Source organism: Ovis canadensis, chromosome 7 (assembly GCF_042477335.2).
Source record: "Ovis canadensis isolate MfBH-ARS-UI-01 breed Bighorn chromosome 7, ARS-UI_OviCan_v2, whole genome shotgun sequence".
Lineage (NCBI taxonomy): Eukaryota > Metazoa > Chordata > Mammalia > Artiodactyla > Bovidae > Ovis > Ovis canadensis.
The window spans coordinates 56,995,826-57,019,497 of record NC_091251.1 but is presented as its reverse complement, the minus strand read 5'-3'; positions in this window follow the sequence as shown (position 1 = coordinate 57,019,497).

Here is a 23,672-nt window from a genome sequence, read left to right as displayed (position 1 = left end):
TCAGAAAGTGAAAGTCGCTCAGTCGTGTTAGACTCTTTGTGACCCCAGTGTCTGTACAGTCCATGGAATTCTCCAGGCCAGAGTACTGGAGTGGGTAGCCATTCCCTTCTCCAAGGGATCTTCCCAACCCGGGGACTGAACCCAGGTCTCCTGCATTGCAGGCAGATTCTTTACCAGCTGAGTCGCCAGGGAAGCCCATTTACACATTCAGAAGTAAAATACAAATGTAGTTGCATTTTTATAAAGGTCCTCAATATCTTAACCCAAAGAGACAGCTAAATAAGCAGTGGGAACCTGAGTTACAGTGGCAGACCAGAAGGAGGACATGGTTAACAAGGAAGCATGAGGCATAGACAACCTGGAACCTGAATCCAGATGCAGCTGGACTTGGGACCCTTTCTGGAGTCTACCAGCTCTGCAACCCTGGCAGGTCATCTGCCTCCTTAGGCTTCAGTATTCTCTTATTTATAAGAGCGAGTGTGTCAATGAAGATGCTTTCGGCTGCAGAAAACCCAGCTGGAAACAGCTGATACAATAAGGAGTCTTATTATAACATAATGAGAAGGGGGAGGGAGGGCAGGCAGGCTTGGCTTTATTGGCTCAGTGCTGTTGCCAAGGGCCCAGGTCCCATCCATCTTCGTGCTCTGCGGGTCTCTGCTCCACCTCCAGACTGCGTCCTCAGACACAACATAGTTCAGCAGGAAAAGAGCAGGACAGCAGCTCTGCGAAGAGCCAGGAAACCATACCTCCAAGTCCCTCAACAGCACTGCTCCAGCATTCCATCAGTTAGATTCATGTCAGGGAATTAATGTGGAGCTTAGCAAAGGAAGGGACCCTCCACAATCGTCTCCCGGAGCTGGGAGTGGGGCTGCCCTCTTCTGAGTCTCGGAAATGGCGGAGAGGCGCAGAGCAGCGTTGTAATCGTCACCAGCAAGAAGAGGCAGAGGGGGACCTACTGGAGTAACTGGTGAGTGGGCGTCCAACTGTGTCTGCTGCCTTTGGTTAAAAAATGACACCTCTAAAGTCTCAAGAGACAAAGATCAAGTGATATACATATAAACCATGTGTAATATTTAAGACATTGGACCCATGTTAATTACTAAAAAGACAAAGCGTTAAGTAAGCACATGAGAGAGTAATTTTTGCTCATCCGTTTTCATGTGATAAATTAGATTATTAGCTGAGAACCAGAACTTTCCTTCCCCCCACCCCCACCCTTCTTCCTTCTTTCCTTCCTCTCTTCTTCCCTCCCTCTCTCACTTCCTTCCCATCTTCAACAGACAGTACCGGGAACTCTGCTAAGTAAGTGAAGTAAAGCAAGGTTCGTTAAGCTCACATCTCCTCATTGCTCCCAGTCTTCTGGGAAGAGTTTAGAATCTGTCTTATCACATAAGTGCTATAAGGTGGGAAAGAAAAAGCACCAGCAGGCACAGCGCCCAACTGAGCTTGAATGGTAACGAGTGAGTGGGGTCGCCAGATCAAACACAGTGTGCTTACATTTGAATTTTTATTTTAAAACTTATTTCAGATTTAAATTTGAATATAACATGGGACATATACTAAAACTTTGGCTCAGTAATCAAAAATTCAAATTTAACTGGACGTATTGAATTTTTATTGTTATTAAATGTCAACTCTGTGAGTGGAGACATGTTAGAAGAATTGAACTATATCAAATTAAGGTGCTTTGACCAGTTTGAAAAACTTCGAGGATTGAGGGAGGGTGGACTAGGGAGATTGAATTGGGTTAACTTAAATAGAAAGGAATGGACTTCTTAATATTTAAAAAGAGTTTATTGGCATATAGTTGATTTACAATGTTGTGTTAATTTCTGCTGTACAATAAAGTGATTTAGTTATATATATATATACACACACACATATTCTTTTTCATTATGGTTTATCACAGGATATTCCCTGTGCTATATAGTAAGACCTTGTTTATCCATTAATAGTCTGCATCTGTTAATCCCAAACTCCCAACCCTTCCGTCCAGGACTCTCCTCTCCTTTGGCAACCACAACTGTGTTCTCTATGAGAAGGAAATGGAGCTTAATTGGTTGGGAGGGGAATAAAATATAGTGAAGTTGGCTGAGTTAAAAGTTGAATCGTAGGCCCAATTCTTTCCCTTAATGAACATGTATTGAGCTCCTGAAATGTGCCAGGCACTGGGTGACGTGCTGGGCACACATTATCTCCTCGCCCCTCCTTAGAGCAAGGACAAAGAGGAGCAAGCGAGGTGCTCAGGATGCGAAACTTAAGGAGATACTCATGCTCAGGGTCATGCAAGTATGTTCTCTTCCGAGCCCACGTCCCTTCAACAGCCCACAGGCCCATTTCACAGATGAGGAAACTGAGGCTTAGGATGGCTTAGCAGTACATTCTGATCCACTAAATGACTCAGCAGTGGAGTAGGGCTGCAAGGCCAGAAGGTCTGTGTCCATAACCTTCCTTTATATACTGCCTCTCTGACAGCGAGTGATAGAGTCAAGAAATTCACCAGCCTTCTTCCCGCCCACATCTCATGCCCATGACTTGATTTATGTGGAAAGGATTTCATATGACATTTTAACTTCAGGGTGAGCAAAACCTCTAGGATGGAGTGGCTAGAACTCACCAATGCAAGTAGGGTAGAGGGATCTATTCAAATCCTTGACCTTAGTATGGCAGTTTGCCACCCTGGCCATTCATAAGAATGCCTGGGAAACTTTAAAAGTCCTAGCTCACCTCAGGTCTCTAGGGGTGAGGCCCCAGCATCACTATTTTAAAATCTCCCCAACTTGAAACCTTCTAGGTTCTTGAACACCTAATTGATGAATTAAAGGACATATGCGTCAAACCAGAAGGGATGGTTTCTCCCTTCCCACCACATCCCGCCCCCCACACCCTGCACTCCTCCAAAGGCCTGAGAATTTTCAGGGGACAAATCAGGCCAAGAGATGTTGGGTGAAGGGAGCCTGGTTACCCGCTGAAACTGGCAACCTGCAGCCTTTCTGCTATCCTGTAAACAGCAGGGGCAAGAAGATAGCGTGATGGGTGTTTGGATCCCAAACACACTTGTTTTAGTGTCGGCAAGACTGTGACATTTTTCAATCCTCAGCTTGTGGGATGGTGCCAAAGAAAAGGGTGCGAATAGGATGAGCTCTGTTAGCTTGCACCTCTGAGGGTACCTTTTCTTGGGGTTCTCTAGCTTGCCTCCTTATCCCCAGAGCTTCTCAGGAGTTGCAGCGAATCCTCTGACATGTCATGATTGACGGGAGGGCACAGGACCCAGTTGCAGAGAGGAGCAGTCTTTCGTGTGCCAGGCTCAACCAGGGACTGTCCGTGTGGCCTTAACAGATTACTTAACCTGCCTGAGCCTCATTTTGTGTGTGTGTGTGTGTGTGTGTGTGTGTGTGTGTGTCAGAGACAGAGGACAGTTATTCTGCTCTGCCTTCCTCCTAGAATTGGTCTGAGTGGATTAAAGGAGTACTAGATGCAAGTTGTGTTTGGACAATACTAAAACACTTGATGCAACTCTTAATTTTTATGGTTCAAATTAGAATTTCATGTGTCAACTCTGGTCCCTCATGGAAAGCTGTAAATATGTCTGTGAGGACCTGAAAGTCTTTGTAAAAATCTTTGGTGTATTTCAGTAAAGAAACCCTGTATCCATTAGCAGTCACTTTCCATTCTCACTCCAAAGCCTTTTGAAGCCATTAATTTATTCTCTGCTTCTGTGGAATTGCCTGTTCTGGATATCTCATGTAAATGGAATTATACAGCATGTGGTCTTTGGTGACTGTCTTCTTTCACTTAGCATATGTTTTAAAGTATTCATTTCTTTGGTTTTGGCTGTGCTCGTTATTCGTTGCTGCCCTCGGGCTTTCTCTAGTTGCAGTCTGAGTGCTTCTCATTGCAGTGGCTGCTTTTGTTGCAGGGCACAGGCTCTAGGGTGCCTGGCTTTCAGCAGTTGTGGCCTTCAGTCTCAGCAGTTGTGGTGCATAGGCTTAGCTGCACAATGGCATGTGGAATCATCCCAGACCCGGGATTGAACCCATGTCCCCTGCATTAGCAGGCGGATTCTTAACCACTGGACCACCAGGGAATTCCAGCATACATTTTAAAGCTTCATCCCTGTTTAGCACTTAACACTACTTCACTCCTTTTTATTTCCATGTAACATGCCATTGTATGTATATAGCACTTAAAAATTTTTTTGTTGAAGTATATAGTTGCTGTACAATGTTAAGTTACAGGTGTGTAATACATGATTCACAATTTTTAAAGGTTATACTCCACTTATAGTTATTAAGAAATGTTGGCTATATTTCCCATGTTGTACAATATATCCTTGTAGCTTATTTTATATCTAACAGTTTGTGCCTCTTACTCCCCTAGCCCTCTCTTGCCCCTTCCCACTTCCCTCTCCTCACTGGTAATCACCGGTTTGCTCCCCACATCTGTAGCACATTTTGTTTATCCACTCACAGGTTGATGATGGATGTTTAAGTTGTTTGTACTTTTTGGTCATATGGATAGTGCCATGAACAGTGATTTACAAGTTTTGTGTGGACATAGGCAGTTGGGTTCATACCTTGGAAGGGGATTTGCTGAGTAACACTACATTTAACTTTTTGAGAAACTTCCTGGCTGTTTTCGAAGAATATTTTCACCATGTTCATACTGCATTAGACTTAAACAAGATCAGAATTTAGTTGAAGAAACCTGTACTATATACATATATATATAATGCGTAAGTGTGTGAATCCATGCTCAGTCACTCAGTTGTGTCCAACTCTTTGCAACCCCGTGGACTATAGCCCGCCAGGTTCCTCTGTCCATGGGATTTCTCAGCCAAGAATACTAGAGTGGGTTGCCATTTCCTTCTCCAGGGGGTCTTCCCAACCCAGGGATCAAACCCATGTCTCTTGAGTCTCCTGCCTTGGCGGGCGGGTTCTTTACCACCCTACCACCAGGGAGCCATGAAAACTAAACACACAACAATAGACACCATTCCGTGAACTGTAGCCCAAAATACATCTGACTGTGTAGTTATGAGTAGACAAAACCCAAATTTGACCAAAACCCAGGAAAAACAGTTGTCTGAGAGCCTGTGACTTGATAACAGAGCCCAGGACCTTGAAGCCATGGACCCAAGTCCCTACTTGCCCTAATTCACTGTGACCTTGGGCAAGCGTCTTCTTTCTGGCCTCAGTTTTCTCAATGCTAAAGTGAGAATTTGCATCTGAATGTGCTCTCGCTGCCTACAGCTCAGCGTTGGTCCTTGGCATTCCCAGGATGCTGTAGCGCATGCTCAGGGAGGTCACATGCCTTTTCTGGGCCCCCAACGCCTCAGGGAATTGCTAGAATTACAAGTATACCCGAGGACCTTTGAGGAATGATGACAATAAGATGCCTTCCCAGTGCTCTGCTCAGTGCAGGCAGAGTCAAATACCACAGAGACAGAGGGTGGCCTGCCACTGTGAACTGAATCACGTGGGCAGCCAGGTCCTGGTTACTGTGAAAGTGAGGACCGAGTTAGCCTGCTTAGGAAGAATAAGACAGTAGCAATGGCAACCACTGTGCCAGACTCCACATTTAAGCCTTGCTTTTGGAAAAGAGCATTTATTGCATATTCACTATAGAAGTAAAGTGTGCTCATTATAGAAAAAAGTAATGAGGAAAACAAAAAATCAAGTATAATACTACCATCCAAAAATAACCACAGTTTACAGTGTGATGTTGGTTCTTCATATTTGTAGTTATTAACTTGGTATTGTACTCTATATACAGTTTTTTTTCACTTATTCCATGTCATTAATGAGTCTTCACAAATTTGATTTTAATGATTACAGGCTTTTCCCTTATATAGATACACTTGTTTATTTAATCATTTATTATTAGATATTTATAAGGGGAGGGGATCCCTGAGCTTTAACTCTAAAAATAAGTGATGTTCATCTTTGTTTTGGGAATCCCAAACACCCTGGCATTCAAAGCCCTTCACAGTTTAACTCCAGTCTGTCTTTCCATCCTCGGCTGTCTCTCTCCAATATAAGGCAGATGTTTAGCTTTTGTGCTCAGATGGAGCTGTCCTGTTGTTAAAATTCTGAAATACTTCAGCAGGAGGTTAAATTTCTAGGAAGCACCTCTAGCTGCAGTCCTGAGCACCCCCACCTCAACATCCCACCTCCACCCCAGTCCCTCATTAGGAACCTCCCCTCAAATCAGACTACTGAGACTCACCTGATCAGTAATCATTAGGACTGTTAGGGCCTGGTCTTTACCTGTCTTAGCTCTGGGCTTTCACACCTTCTCCCTGTGACCCTTTGTTTACTCTGCTTCCTGTTTTCCTGGGAACAGTTCTCATTCCTCAAAATCTTGCCACTCCTTCAAAACCTAATTCGGATCCTACCTTGTCCTTGAAATTTTATCTAGCAACTCCAACTCAGTCTGATCTCTTGGTCCTATGAACTCCTACATCTTGGTTATATTTCAGTTATTGCTGTCTTCAGAATACTGTTGACATAGCATTTGCAGTTTAATTTCTTAATCAATTCTTCCTACATGCCCCTCTTTACACGCGTGCTGCAGTCCATGGGGCTCAAAGAGTCGGACACAACTGAGCGACTGAACTGACATGCTTCTCTTTCTCCCCAGGTACATCCTAAAGGCTGCTGAGACAGGAGCATCTGAAACTTTTTTTACTCTGTGGTAGAAACCATACTGGGCTTCACCAGTCTGCTGCTGCTTTCCTAACACACAGGCAAACAACTTTGCTGTTAGGTTGGGACCATCTGAGTTCCAACCATGAAAGTATACACAGAAGGGATGTGGCTCTTAAAAGACCTCATTCAAGCCTACAACCCTCTCTTCTTTCAGTTAACAGGGGTGGCATAGATGGTGACCTCATAGAGGGAGATGGTCTGGGTCCTGAGTCACTGCATAAAGGACAAGAGGAAACTCACCAAAATGCACTGGATGGTGAAGTGAGCCAGAACAAACCTTTTAGGTGACAAGTCACTTAGCCTGGGAGTTTGTCAGTGCAATGTAGATTAACCCACAGACCCCCAACCTGGGTTTATATGGGCTAGAAAAGTTTTTAAAGGCACACGAATAAACAAACAGCATGCAACAGAGATATATGTAGCCCACAAAGCCTGAAATACTATCTAGTCCTTGACAGAAAATGTTTTACAGATGCTTAGACTGATCTGTAACTCTAGCCTGACTGCCCAGCTGCCGCACAGTGCAAGACTCTGAACAGCGCATCCTTCAGCATTTGTTTAGTACCGGTGTCGCGTGCTTGCCTGCTTCCTTCATCACGGTGCCCTTTGTGGATGAACAAGGATGTGCCTACATGCACGCAGATGTGCTCAGTGCTAGCTGTCCTGGGAAGCAGAGCTCACATAAACACAGGAAAAGTGCACCAGATTCAGCTTATATACCCCATAGGTCCACGTGGCCCACCTGCCTTCCACATCCCAGGCCGCAGGCCTCACCCTGGTTCTCGGCCAGAGTAGTCCTGGCAGTAGCTTACACTGTCCTGAAGTCATAAAGCCAGCGATCAAATGGTGGAGGTGAAGAGGCAAGGCAAAATTGAATACAAACAGGCAAAGTTATGAGGCCTTAAACTTATGTTTTATACCCTTCGTGGCCCCTAAATGTTTTGATCCTTTGGGGAGCCTGTAGTTAACAGCAGTTACCGTGCTGCAGAAGTTTGGGGTAAACTTGATCTAAGTTTATTTTTTGCTGCACTGGCTCTTCATTGTGGTGCATGGGCTTTCTCTAGGTGAGTGGAGGGCTGTCTCTAGTTGTGGTGTGCAGGCTTCTCATTGCAGTGGCTTCCCTTGTCTCAGAGCACAGGCTCTAGAGCACAGGGGCTTCAGTAGTTGCAGCACGCAGGCTCAGTACTTGTGGTGCACGATCTTAGTCGCCCCACGGCATGTGGGATCTTCCCAGAGCAGGGATTAAAAACATGTGTTCTGCACTGGCAAGTGGACCACCATGGAGGTCCTGGGATAAGCTTAAATCATAGCAGCATCTGCCCTAGTAAGAGATTATTGCCAAGGGGCCCCAAGAAGACAATATGGAATCAAGAAGATTCCAAGGAAGGAAGAGAGCAGGAGGAGGGGAGGGCAGATTTGAGAGCAGGACTAGCTAGGAAGCTTCTTGTGGCTCTTTCAAAAACAAGAAGAGAGGCCTGGGCTTGTCAGCTCAGTGTGAGGCTGGGTGAGGGCTGGGGGCAGCTGCCCAGAGAGAGGTAAGAGCATCCTTGGCAGAAGCTGGGCACCACCTCTGAGCCAGGGCAGACTGCAGGGAGCTGGATGCCTGGTGTGAAGGCGCCCCCTAGAGGTCTGAGGCTGTTGGAGAGTGAAGGACACATGGGGCCTTTGAGAGCTGAGCTTGGCAGTGCCCACCAGCCTGCTCCATGAATGGAGTCTTTCTCTCGGCGTTTGTCAGAACTCAATGCCCTCTGTGCTGAGAGGAGGCCCAGTGGACTGGAAATAACCTCAGGCTTCCAGAAACATTTTATGGAAATATTCAGGAGCTTGAAAGACAGAACAGTCCCAAGAAAGACATTTGGAATTTTTAGAGAAGAAAATACAGATTATCTTTCTTACTTCAGGTTAAAAAATAATAATTTTTTTAACAAGGCAATAGATAAAAGCGAAAGGAAAAGATGAAAGAAAGATTGCAGTTGACTTCACTAAAACTAAGAACTTTTATTCACCAAAAAAAAAATGGTACAGAGCATAAGACAAGCTGAGGGCTGGGAGAAAATAACACATTTAACTGTCAAAGAATTATCATCCAGCATCTATAAAGAGCTACTACGAATCAATAAGACGAGTAAACTTTTTTTTTAATGGGCAGAAGACATGAACAGGCACTTCAGAGATAAATACAAAAAGGACCATAAGGATGTGAAAAGTTGCTCAGCCTCCTTAGTAATAAGGGAAATGCAAGCTAAAACCAAACTGAGATACAATTCCACGGCTATTAGGTTAGCAGAAATTTGGAAGACAATATCAAGCAGCGGCAAGGATGTAGAACCGTGAGAATTCTCATACACTGTTCATGGGGATGTTAATTGGTTCAGCCACTGGGAACAGCTTGGCTTTATGTTACAAAATTAAAGATATACATACTTCTTAGGGTTATAGTATATGGCATAAGCAATACAGTCAATAATATTGCCAATACAGTCAATAACTTTGTATGGGAACAGATGATTACTAAACATTGTGGTGATCATTTCATAATGCATGCTAATGTCAAATCATTATGTAGTAACCTGAAACATAATATTGTACATCAACTGTATTTCAATTGAAAAATTTTCAATAAAAAAAAGACATACATTCCATACAACCTAGCACTTCTAGACCTATATAAACTTTTTCTTTGACAGTTTTTTAAGTTTAAATATAGTTGATTTACAATATTATGTTAGTTTCAGGTGAACAGCATGGTGATTCAGTTGTACATACATACATATATATATACACACACACACACACACACTTATATATAGTCCTTTTCAGATTCTTTTTCCTTATAGAAAATTATAAAATATTGAGTATAGTTCCCTGTGCTAAATACAGTAGGTTCTTGTTAGTTACCTGTTTTATATATATTAGTGTGATATGTATATATGTATATGTAGTGTATATGTATATACCTTTTAATTTACCTATCCTCCCACCTCCATATTTCCCCTTCAGTAGCAGAAGTTCTCTGTGTTTGTGAGTCTCTGTCTGTTTTGTAAATAAGTTATTTATGTCAGTGTTTTAGATTACACATATAAGTGATATCATATGACATTAGTTTTTCTCTGTCTGGTTTATTTCACTTAGTATCATAACGTCTAGCTGCAACATGTCTACCCATGTTGCTGCAAATGGCATTATCTCATTCGTTTCTATGGCTGAGTAGTATTTGATTGTATATATGCACCACAACTTCTTTACGCATTCATCTGTTGATGGACATTGAGGTTGCTTTCATGTCTTGGCTATTGTAAATAATGCTGCAGTGAGCACTGGGCTGCATGCGTCTTTCCAAATTATGGTTTTCTCTGGATACATGTGTAGGAGTGGGATAGCAGTATCATATGGTAGTTCTATTTTTAGCTTTTTAAGGAATCCCCATATTATTCTCCATAGTGGTGGTACCAATTTACATTCCTACAAACAGTAGAGGGTTCCTTTTTCTTTACATCTTCCCCAACATTTATTATTTGTATACCTACTGATGATGGTCATTCTGCCCATTGTGAGGTGATGTCTTATTGTAGGTTTGATTTGCATTTCTTTAATAATTAGTGATGTTGAGCCTCTTTCCATGTGCCTCTTGACCATCTGTATGTTTTCTTGAGAAATGTGTATGCAGATACTCTGCCCATTTTTGATTGGGTTGTTTGGGGTTTTTTTTTATGCTGAGCTGTATGAGCTATTTTTATATTTTGGAGATGAACCCCTTGTCTGTTGCATCATTTGCGAATATTCTCCCCCATTCCGTAGGTTGTCTTTTGGTTTTGTTTATGGTTTCCTTTGCTGTGCAAAAGCTTTTAAGTTTTATTAGGTTCCACTTGTTTATTTTTGTTCTTGTTTCCATTACTGTAGGAGATGAATCCACAAAGATATTGCTGCGATTTATGGGAAAGAGTGTCCTGTTTATGTTTTCCTCTAGGAGTTTTATACTATTGAGTCTTACGTTTAGGTCTTTGATTAATTTTGAGTTTATTTCTGCATGGTATTGGAAGTGTTCTAATTTCATTTTTTTATATATAGCTGTCCAGTTTTCCCAGTACCACTTGTTAAAGAGTATCTTTTCTCCATTGTATATTCTTGCTGCTTCTGTCATAGATTAATTGACCATAGGTGTGTGAATTTATTTCTGGGCTTCCTATCCTGTTCCATTGATCTATATTTCTGTTTTTAATGCTAGTACCATACTATTTTGATTATTATAGCTTTGTAGTATAGTCAGCTTCAACTCCATTCCTCCAACTCCATTTTTCTTTCTCAAGATTGCTTGGGTCTTAGGGGTCTTTATGTTTCCGTACAAATTAAATATTTTTGTTGTCCTAGTTCTCTGGAAAATGCCACTAGTAATTTAATAGGACTTACATTGAATCTGTAGATTGCCTTGGGTAAGATAGTCATTTTGACAACATTGATTCTTCCAATCCAAGAACACAGTATATCTTTCCATTTGTTTGTGTTATCTGATTTCTTTCAGCAGCATTTTACAGTGGTCAGAGTACTGGACTTTTGCCTCTTTAGGTAGATCTATTCCTATGTGTTTTATTCTTTTTGATGTGATGGTAAATGGAATTTATATAAACTCTTATACATATGAAGCAGGAGACATATACAAGTATTGTTTATAATATCCCCAAACTGGGAACAACCCAACTGTCTATTCACTGTGGGACAGATATATAAATTTTGGTTCATTCCCACAGTGGATTACTATACAGCAATGAAAATGAGTGAATTACAGCTGCATCTGTCCACGCAGGGAAATCACTGATGTGAGATAAAGTTATAGAAGAATAATTATAATATCACCTTTTTAAAAAGTTCAGAGGCATGAAAAACTAAATGATACTGCTAAGGGATAGTATATATGTGGTAAACCTATTTTTTAAAAGCAAAAGAAAGATGAACACAAATGAGGAAATGTATGTACAGTAAAGAGAATACATCAGGGTAGGACAAGTGGGAGCATCATCCTATGCAGTTTGTTTTATTATTCTTTAAATTGTACTTACATGTTATATATACTCTTATATGAGTGAACTTTTCACCAAAACAAAAACAAAAACAAAAACTCTTTTTTAAGAACAATACCTGGGTGTTTTAAAGGCCAATCAGACCATTATCAGAGTATCTTCTACATAGTAGAAAGTCATACTAGTTGGGCTAAAGATACAAGAAGATCAGGAGACAGTAACGTAGGAGACCTTCCCTGTGCCAGGCTTCACTGCAGAGAATCTCAACAAACATCAAATGCTGCCAATAAAATATAGCCAAGAACACACTAAGGGACTGAAATTCTGAGTGACAATGAATTAGAACTTATTGATGTACCTAGTAGTCTCTCTTTTGCACAGTGTTTTCATAATTTATAAAACGCTCTGATATAAGTTAACTCTGTCAGTTCCCATAATCCCCCTGAGAGGTAGCCAGAGAAGGTTATTTTTATGCCTATTGTAAAGAAAAAGACACAGAGGGGTGATGTGACTTGCCTGAGGTCATACAGCCAGGACTAGGTCTTAGAACTCTTGGTCAAGTGCTTCTTTTCCCTCAGCTGCTGCCTCTCTGTTCTGAGTGTTGTAGACAGAGATTCTGCCACAAGGAGTTCCCAAGTCCTGTGCCAAATCCTCTCTTCCCCCACCACATATTTCCTGGAAACCAGTCAGCCTGCCCTGGGCCCTGTCCTCTTGCACCCTCCCGCCAAGACTGCTCTCCTCTCTGGTCTCGAATTATACTCCCCTGTGTCCCAATCACTAGGGTTCTTCTACTCATCTCTAAGGAATTTTTCCAGACGCTTGTTTTCCTTATCTTCGCTACAGCCCCTCTACATGGATTTCTATATCCTGTTTATTACAGTTGACCCTCAGTATCTGCAGGGGATTGGTTCTAGAACCGGCCCCCACCCCCACAGAATACCAAAATCTGTGGATGCTCAAGTCTCATAGAAAATTGCAAAGCACAATCAGCTGTCTATATCAGTGGATGTGGGACCCACCAGTACAGTGAGCTGACTACAGTACGTCACCAGTTTGCAGACACCTGTCTAGAGTAGAGCATCCATGGGATGGCACCCTGGGCAGACAAATGCTATACATGGCCCTGTAGGGTGCAGTGATTCTCAATGGGAAACACACGAGTAGTTTGTAAATGCTCCCATGTGATTCTGATAGGCCATTCCTTTCCTTAGTGAGGATCAGTGAGACAGTGACATCTTAGCTCTGGGAGCTGGTCGAGTTAGTAACCTAACCTCTCTGAGCCTCCATTTCTGAATCTCTTACTCCATAGTTGTTTTTAAGAAATTAAATGAGATAGTGCCTACTATAGGTATGTGTTAATCAAATGTCATTTCCCATCATCTAATCAGGCCAGAAAAAAAGCAGTGAGGTGTTAAACCAAACCTTACTGATATATTCAGAATCACTCACCCTCACACAGGTCCCATTTCTAACATTTGTCATCTTTCAGAAGAAGGACTTGTGCTTGGAAAAATATTTTAGCTACTGCTCAGAACCATGTATGGTGCAAGACTTTGACTTCCCAGAGAGGAAAGGCCCAGGGTTCTTGTAGGAAGCTATGTGGCAAAGGAGACCAACTCCCATCTCAGAAGGTGTTCCCAGAGCTGTGTTCCAGAGATCATCCAGGCTGGGAGGAGGCCACGCTGCATGAGGGGAGGGTAGCCCCAAGAAGGAGACAATCACAGGTTCATTCACATTCACAGTCAGGACACAGGAAAGATGCAAGGGGGGTTCAGTGCTGGGGGTCTAGTTTGCTGTGGGAATTTAAGTGAGTCACTTCTCTTCTTTGGGCCAGAGGTTTAAACCATGGACCCTTACAACACTCAAGGACACTCTATTTCTTCAGAGTCACTAGGAAACAAGTTAACTCTCCAGTCACATAATTTTCATTTGCATTATTGTAACTTAGGCTCATGTCCAGCTCTTTTTCATAAACAAGGGGAGCTTATGTCATTTCCACTATTGACTCCAGTACAGCCAAGGGTGTTACAGAATCACTTTTCTCACTTAGTATTAATAGCTCTGGGCAGCAGAAGAGACTTGCACTTAAGATTCTGGAACAGCTGAGCTTTCTTAGGAAGATTCCAGAAGGAGTTATTAACCCAATTATTAAAGCACTAAGTGCCATTCTCACATCCTGGGCTGCACTGCTGCAATCCTCTATTGCTTTTCTCTCTTCTAAAAGAAGACATCAAACTAGGCACTCATTCAAAATTTTAATCACAATTCCAAGGCATTTCACACAAGCAGTTATAGTCACGCACAAAAAAGAACCTGCCTACTGGCATCAGAAAACTGCAGATTAAAGCAGATTTAGGACCTCATTTAAAAATGTTAATTGTCAAAATGTGTAAAAGCAACAATGTGCCTGACGTTGCAGCAAAAGTAACTCATGGATATAATATTGGTGGCACTTAAGTTAGTAACAGCTCTCTGGGGAAGCAATATGGCAACATACAGGATGAACCATCTTCATGATCATTGAGAAGTAATGCAATAAAAATCTGCATGAAGAAGTTAACATCAGCAATATCTACTTTAGCTATAAAAAAAAGGAAAACAATTATGAGTCTAAGCTTAGGGGTCTTCTTACATAGATTTTGATACAGCCACATGTTTGCCTCTTCTAGAGCGATAAGGATAATTATGAAGATTAAGTAGCAACATAGAGAAGTGTTTATTGTGAGTGAAATGTATCTAACTTCAGAATACCATACTTTATGATTATCAGTTCAGTTCAGTTCAGTCACTCAGTCATGTCCGGCTCTTTGTGACCCCATGGGCTGTAACACACCAGGCTTCCCTGTCCATCACCAACCCCTGCAGTTTACTCAAACTCATGTCCATTGAGTCAGTGATGCCATCTAATCATCTTATCCTCTGTCATCCCCTTCTCCTCCTGCTTTCAATCTTTCCCAGCATCAGGGTCTTTTCAAATGAGTCAGCTCTTCACATCAGGTGAGCAAAGTATTGGAGTTTCAGCTTCAGCATCAGTCCTTCCAATGAGTATTCAGGACTGATTTCCTTTAGGATGGACTGGTTGGATCTCCTTGCAGTCCAAGGGACTCTCAAGAGTCTTCTCCAACACTGCAATTCAAAAGCATCAATTCTTCGGCACTCAGCTTTCTTTATGGTCCAACTCTCACATCCATACCTGACTATTGGAAAAACCATAGCTTTGACTAGACAGACCTTTGTCGGCAAAGTAATGTCTGCTTTTTAATATGCTGTCTAGGTTTGTCATAGCTTTTCTTCCAAGGAGCAAGTATCTATTTCATGGCTGCAGTCACCATCTGCAGTGATTTTGGAGACTAAGAAAATAAAGCCTGTCACTGTTTCCATTGTTTCCCCATCTATTTGCCATGAAGTGATGGGACTGGATTCCATGATCTTAGTTTTTTGAATGTTGGATTTTATTATTACAGCTCTGTAAAAATGTACACACAAGTGTACAAGAACTGGAAGGTGTTGAAATAAAAATAGCCACTGTGTTTAGAAGGTGAAATACTGTGTTTCAAATTTTTCTGCTTAGATGTAGTTTAGTCTTCAATTAAATAAATGGAAGGAAGTATATCAATTAAAAAAGAATCTTATTCCTAAACTTCCCCACTAGACAAGGAGACCAGGGACCCTGCCTGTCTTATTCAAGGCTGTTTATCAAAGCATGTGTCTGGCAGTTGATAGGTGCTCTGTAAATATTTGTGGACTGATTGACCACTGCTGTCAGCCTCTCGAAACAAGGTTTAATAAATCACTGATGAACAACCTCCTGCTTTCCCAAAGAGCCCCTTCACAGTCTCCAAAAGCAAAAACAACTTCCTTTACAGGCAACTTTAAAAATCCTGCATCATCTCTCCCCCAGAGTTGCACTGGCAGAAGAAGGACATTATCTTAAAGCCACACCTCGAACACCAGGGCCACTTTAGGTGGAAGACTCCCCCCACTTACTTCAGCAGCTTGACCCTTGGGGCAAATCCTCAGAGGGACACAAGGGGGAGCAGTTTGATCCCCAGAGTCATCTGGACACTAACTCTTTACACCAGAAGGTGGCAATCTATGTGCTTCCTTAAGGTGCAGAACTGGCACTTTCCAGGGCAGGGCACTTTGATAGTTTATCATTCAGAGGACCATGGTGGGAGTGTGACAAGGGTGACCAGGCCTCAGGCCAAGGTCAGGAACAGATGAAGGCCATCAGTGCCTGCTGTGCATGGTGCTGTGAGAGATGGCATCTTACACTTGGGTAAACCAAGGTCCAGACAGGCTGAGAGACTGCCAAGACCCCGGCCTCTAGTAGAGTAACATTGCCCAGATCTGAACCCAGCTCTCCTTACACCAGCGCTCACCCTCTTTCCAGTTCCCAAGCAACAGTAGTCTGTGAAAAAGTGGGCAAGGGTGTTTCTAAACATTTGGTTAGGGACTCTCTGGATGGCTCAGTGGTAAAGAATCCACTTGCCAATGGAGGAAGCATGGTTTGGACCCCTGGTCCGGGAAGATCCCACATATCGCAGAGCAACTAAGCCTGTGTGCCACAATTAATGAGGCTGTGCTCTGGATCCCGGGAGCTGCAACTTCTGAGCCCACACGCCGCAACTACTGAAGTCTGCGCGCTCTAGAGCCCGCGCTCCGCAGCAAAAGAAGCCATCACAATGAGAAGCCCAAGCATTGCAAGGAAGAGTAGTCCCTGCTCACCACAATTAGAGAAAGCCTTCAGGGCACAGAAGACCCAGTGCAGCCAAAAAAAACATATGAAAAAACATTATACGTCTCTCATCTCCCCAAGTTTGCCCAAGTTCATGTCCTCTGCATCAGTGATGCCATCCAGCCATGTCACCCTCTGACACTCTCTTCTCCTTCTGCCTCCCGTCTTTCCCAGCATCGGGGACTTTTCCAGTAGGTTGGCTCTTTGCATCAGATGACCAAAATACCGGAGCTTCAGCTTCAGCATCAGTCCTCCAATGAATATTCAGGATTGATATCCCTCCCTTAAGATGGACTGGTTTGATCTCCTTGCTGTCCAAGGGACTTTCAGAGTCTTCTCCAGCACCACAGTTTGAAAGCATCAGTTCTTTGGCACTATTCCTTCTTTACAGCTCTTATAACCGTATGTGACCACTGGGAATACCATAACCTTGACTATATGGACCTTTGTCATCACAGTAATGTCTCTGCTTTTCAACACAGTATCTAGGTTTGTCATAGTTTTCCTGCCAAGAAGCAATCGTCTTCTGATTTCATGGCTGCAGTCACCATCCGCAGTGATTTTGGAGCCCAAGAAGAGGAAATCTGTCACTACCTCCACTTTTTCCCCTTCTATTTGCCATTAAGTAATGAGAGGTACTGCCATGATATTAGTTTTTTTTTTTTTAATTTAGTTTTAAGGCGGCTCTTTCACTTTCCTCCTTCACCCTCATCAAGAAGCTGTTTAGTTCCTCTTCACTTTCTGCCATTAGAGTGGTATCATCCGCATATCTGAGGTTGTTGATGTTTCTCCTGCTTGTTTTGATTCCAGCTTGTAACTCATCCAGCCTGGCATTTCTCATGATGTGCTCAGCGTATAGGTTAAATAAACAGGTGACAGCAGATAGCCTTGTTGTACTCTTCTCAGTCTTGAACCAATCATTTGTTCCATACAGGGTTCTAACTGTTGCTTCTTGACCTGCATACTGGTTTCTTAGAAGACAGGTGAGATGATCTGGTATTCCCATCTCTTAAAGAACTTTCCACAGTTTGTTATGATCCACACAAAGGCTTTAAGGTAGTCAATGAAAGAGCTGCTGCTGCTAAGTCGCTTCAGTCATGTCCGACTCTGTGTGACCCCATAGATGGCAGCCCACTAGGCTCTCCCGTCCCTGGGATTCTCCAGGCAAGAACACTGGAGTGGGTTGCCATTTCCTTCTCCAATGCATGAAAGTGAAAAGTGAAAGTGAAGTTGCTCAGTCGTGTCTGACTCTTAGCGATCCCATGGACTGCAGCCCACCAGGCTCCTCTACGCATGGGATTTTCCAGGCAAGAGTACTGGAGTGGGTTGCCATTGCCTTCTCTGCAATGAAACAGAGATAGATGTTTTTCTGGAATTCCCCAGTTTTCTCTATGATCCAGTGAATGTTGGCAATTTGATCTCTGGTTCCTCTTCCTTTTCTAAACCCAGCTTGGACATCTGGAAGTTGTTGGTTTGCACAGCGCTGAGGCCTAACTTTAGCAAGATTTTAAGCGTGACCTTACTAGCATGGGAGATGAGTGCAATTGTCCGACGGTTAACACATTCTTTAGTACTACCCCTCTTGGGAAATGGAATGAGGATTGACCTTTTCCAGTCCTGTGACCACTGCTGGATCTTCCAGATTTGCTGACATATTGAATGCAAAACCTGGATAGCATCATCCTTCAGGGTTCTGAGTAGTTCTACTGGAATTCTTTCGCATCTACTAGTTTTATTAACTGCAGTACTTCCTAAGGCCCACCTGACTTCACAATCCAGAATGTCTGGCTCTGGCTGACTGACCACACCACTGCAGTAATCCAGTTCATAAAGATTTTTTTTTTTTTTCAGTTCTTCCGTGTATTCTTTCCATCTCATCTTGACCTCTTTAGAGTCTACTAGATCTCTACTGTTTCTGTCCTTTATTGTGCCCATCTTTGGGTAAAATATTCCCTTGATATTTCCAGTTTTCCTGAAGAGATCTCTAGTCTTTCCCTTTCTGTTGTTTTCTTCTAGTTTTATGCACTGTTCGTTGAAGAAGGCCTTCTTGTCTCTCCGTGCTGTTCTCTGGAACTCTGCATTTAGTTGGCTGTACCTTTCCCTTTCTCCCTTGCTTTTCACTTCTCTTCTTTCTTCAGTTCTTTGTAAGGCCTCCACAGATGACTGCTTTGCCTTCTTGCATTTCCTTTTCTCTGGGATGGTTTTGTTCGCTGACTCCTGTACAATGTGACGGACCTCCATCCACAGTTCTTCAGGCACACTGCTAACTAGGTCTAATCCCGTGAATCTATTTGTTACCTTCACTGCATATTCATAGGGGATTTGATTTAATTTGTTCCTGCCTGGCCTAGTGGTTTGCCCCGCTTTCTTTAGTTTAAGCCTGAATTTTGCTATAAGAAACTGATGATCTGAGCCATAGTCAGCTCCAGGTCTTGTTTTTGCTGACTCTTGTTTTATACTGCTCTTTTGTTGATTATGAGGGCTACTCCATTTCTTCTATGGGGTTCTTGCCCACAGTAGTAGATATAATGGTCATCTCAATTAAATTCGACCATTCCCATCCCTTTTAGTTCACTGATTCCTAAGATACCAATGTTTATTCTTGCCATCTCCTGGTTGACCACGGCCAGTTTACCTTGATGCATGGACCTAACATTCGAGGTTCCTATGCAGTGCTGTTCTTTGCAACATGGAATTTTCATCACCAGACATGTCCACAACTGAGCATCGTTTCTACTTTGGCCCAGCCCCTTCATTCTTTCTGGCTCTATTATTAGTTCTCCACTCTTCCCTAGTGGTGTACTAGACACCTTCCAACCTGAGAGACTCATCTTTCAATGTCATATCTTTTTGTCCTTTTTACAATTCATGAGGTTCTCATGTAAAGTATACTGAGGTGATTTGGCATTCCCTCCTCCAGCAGATCATGTTTTGTCAGAACTCCCCACTATGCCCCGCCCATCTTGGATGGCCCTAAGTGTGGCTCATCACTTCACTGAGTTACACAAGCCCCTTCGCCATGACAAGCCAGTGATCCAAGGGGATGATGATGTCTAATGATCGTTAATTTCCGCCAGTTATAGCTGTAAGGAGTAACCCACAAATAGGCTTTCATTTTTTGAAGTTTTGTGAACAAATATACAATGTAATTTCTGCCAGCTTAAGTACTTTTTAAATAACTAAGTCAAATGACCAAACTGATCATACCATTTGACCTTGAAACACCACTTTGAGAAATGGGTTCCAAAGAAACAAAAATATGAGATATATATTTATAAATATACATTTTATGTATTGAGAAATATAAAAAATAAAGGTGCATATGCAGATGTTTAGAACTGAGCTTCATGTTGTAGTTAAAACTGGAAGCAGCCCAAATGCCTGGCCATGGGCCAACACTGGGAGGGTCGCGCTGTGATCACAACACTGACGCTGGGAATGGTCGTTGTGAAGGTTGGAGCTGATGCCGGCTCATCACAAGGGCACCATCATGCTAGCTGTTAAAATACTGAAATAGCAAAAGCAATAGAAGCAGAAATAAACAAGTGGGACTATATAAAACTAAAATGCTTCTGTGCAGCAAAGGAAACCATCAACAAAGTGAAAGGCAACCTACTGAATAGCAGAAAATATTTGCAAATCACATATCTGATAGAGGGTTAGTATCCAAAATATTTAAAGAACTCATACAGCTTAATGGCAAAAAGGCAAACCATCTGATTTAGAAATGGGCCTATCTGAAAAGACATTTTTCCAAAGAAGACATATGGATGGCCAATAAAAGGATGTTCCACGTTCCACATCATCAGGGAAATGCAAATCAAAATCACAACGAGATCACGTCATACCTACTAGAATGGCTGTTATTGGAAAGACGAGAAATAAGTCTTGGCAAGGATGTGGAGAAAAGGGAGCCCATATGCACTGTTGGTGGAAATTAAATTGGTGCAGCCTCTATGGGAAATAGTATGGTGGTTCCTCAAAAAATTAAAAATAGAACTTCCATATGATCCAACAATTTCACTTCTGGGTATATATCCAAAAAAATGAAAATACTAACTTGATATCTGCAACCCATGTTTATTGCATTACTTATGGTAGTCAGGACATGGAAATAAGACAAATATCCATTGATGGGTAAATGAATAAAGAAGATATACGATGTATATACATATATATGTGTGTGTGTGTGTGTATATATGTGTATATCTCAAATATATAACAGAATGTTAGTCATAACAAATAACGAAATCTTGGAATTTAGACAACACCAGGACTTCCCGGGTGGCTCAGACGGTAAAGCATCTGTCTACAATGAGGGAGACCTGGGTTTGAGCCCTGGGTTGGGAAGATCCCCTGGAGAAGGAAATGGCAATCCACTCCAGTACTGTTGCCTGGAAAATCCCATGGACAGAGGAGCCTGGTACGCTACAGTCTATGGGGTTGCAAAGAGTCAGACATGACTGAGTGACTTCACTTCACTAGACAACACGGATGAACCTTGAGGACATTATGTGAAATCAGAGAGGGAGAGAGACAAATACCACACGATCTCACATGTAGAATCTAAAAAACAATGAAACACCCAAGCTCAGAGAAGAAGTTGGTAGTTATCAGCGGCGGGAGTTGGGGCAGGGTGGTGGTGGGGAATAAGCAAAATGAGTGAAGGGGGTCAAAAGGTACCAGCTTTCAGCTGTAAGTCACCAGGATGTGATATTCAGCATGGTGACTGTGGTTGATAAGACTATATTGCATTCTTGAAAGTTTCCAAGAGAGTAAATCTTAAAACTTCTCATCACAAGAAAAAAAAAAAAAACTAGTAACTAAGGGAACCTATGTTAACTAGACTTATAGTGATCATTTCACAGTGTATATAAATATTGAATCATTATATTGTACTCCTGAAACTAACATTAATGGATTGATTAGACCTCAATAAAAATAAGCTTTAAAAAGTACTGAAGTAAGTAATTCCATATCGTTGGAAATAGTAGGGGCTGAGTGTGCCCCCGGATTCTCCCTGACCCCTCCACTAGGATCTTCCTGGATCTCCTATCCAGCAACTAAATGTGAATGCCTGGTCCAACAGGACTCTCCAGGATCCCACCCTGTGCTGTGGTCAGTACACATCCTAGAACCAGTTATTATTAATAAATTTTTTTAAACTCCCCTGGCTAAGATTCTGTACCTTTACAAAAAAGTTGCCTTATTTTGGAGTGAGACAAGAGATACAGGGATAAAGAGAGAGACAGTATATGACTTAGTAAGAAAAATGGAGTAGAACTTCACATAATGAATGCAGTAGACCCTCCCTATCTGTGGGTTCTGAATTCATTTTATTTAAGAGACTTGAGCATCCTCAGATTTTGATATCCACGGGCATCTTGGAACCAATAACCTCTGGATCACGAGGGAGGATTCTATGGGAATAGCAATGACACAGACTTATATCTGCATAACCAAGAGTCTATAAATATTCAGTAAATTAGGGAATAGAAGATTTGAAAATATTATCAGGTGCTCACTCAACATCCTTTCCCTCTCTTTGCTTCTTTTTTTTTTTAAGACTTTATGTGGGGCCATTTTTAAAGTCTTTCTCGAATGTATCAATACAATATTGATTCTGTTTCATGTTTCGGTTTTTCGGACCCAAGGCATGTGGGGTCTTAGCTCCCCAACTAGGGATCAAACCCACACCCCCTGCCTTGGAAGGCAAACTCTTAACCACTGGACCACCAGGGAAGTCCAGTCCTCTTTGCTTCTTTAAAGCAAAGTCCTCTTTGTTTCTTTAAAGAAAACTGTAATTTTTGTTCACTCTCTTCTTACTCTTCTGATAACAAAGTGGTTTGGGGAAGGCTGAGCCTGGAGGTGGTGTGGGTGGGTAGGGGTGCAATCTAGAATTCCTGAGCCCAGAGTGGCAGCTCGTTACTCTGGCCATATGGTGAATTGGTGTAGGCTAGTGACATAGTCTGGCCAGGGAGGTGGAAGGAAAGTTGGCTAGAAAAATTCTAGCAAGACTTTCTTTTCCCATCTAAAAAGAGACCATGACAGGAATATCCCCTTAATTTCCTTTGAGGATATCTTGCTCAAACATAAGGCAAACATCTTGCATCCCCAAAGGGAACGCTAAAAGAATTTCAGAGAACACAAATCTTAGCCAGGACGTCTTTGAGCTGCTAAATTAATCAACCCTGGATCAGCTCTATTATTAGCCTTTGTGTTACTCTCTAAGCACTTCAGCTGGATTTGCTGGTATCTGCAGAGTCCCACTAGAATGTGTGCTGTTTGTTCACTACTGTATCTCTGAGATCTGTAACACTGCCTGGTACACAGCAGACTCACCAGAAATATTTGTTGAAGGGATAAAAGAATAAAACACATCCTCACTGATGTAGGAGGGTGTTCAGTTTTTCAATGGTCCTGGTGTTAGATTCACTTGTTTTAAACATTCAGTCATCGTTGTTGACTGTCCATTGTCTCCAGTGCCTCAGTGTTATGAAAAGTGACAGGCCTGGATTTGAATCTGGATCTGCTACTTACCAGTCAAGTGTCCTTAGGCAAATTATTCATCTTCACTGAGCACACCTGTAAAATGAGCACTGCTGCTGCTGCTGCTAAGTCGTTTCAGTCGTGTCTGACTCTGTGCGACCCCATAGATGGCAGCCCACCAGGCCCCCCCGTCCTTGGGATTCTCCAGGCAAGAACACTGCAGTGGGTTGCCATTTCCTTCGGCTGAGAGTCCCTTAACATTCCCAGGAATGGGACAAAGTGACATCATATACCTCCCAATATGACACCCTGAGATGAACCCAGCATCACCTTTGGGGTACCCCAGCCAAGACTGTACAGCATAAATCATCATGAGGAAACATCAGACGAACCTGAAATGAGGTACATTTTACAGAATACCTGGCCTAGATACTTCAAAAATGCCCATTGTTAGGAAAGACAAAAAAAGACCAGAGAAGTGTTATAGATTAAAGAATACTAAAGGGACATAGCAACTAAATGCAATGATGATCTGGGAATTTTCTTTGCTGTAAAGGGTTTTATAGGATAATCGTAAAGGATAATTTATAAAATCTGAATAAGGTCTGTATATTAGATAATAATTGGTATCAAAATTAATTTCCTAACTTTGATAATTAGTCTCTAATTATGTAAGAGAGTGTCCTTGGTTTTAGAAAACATACACATTGAAGGAATAGA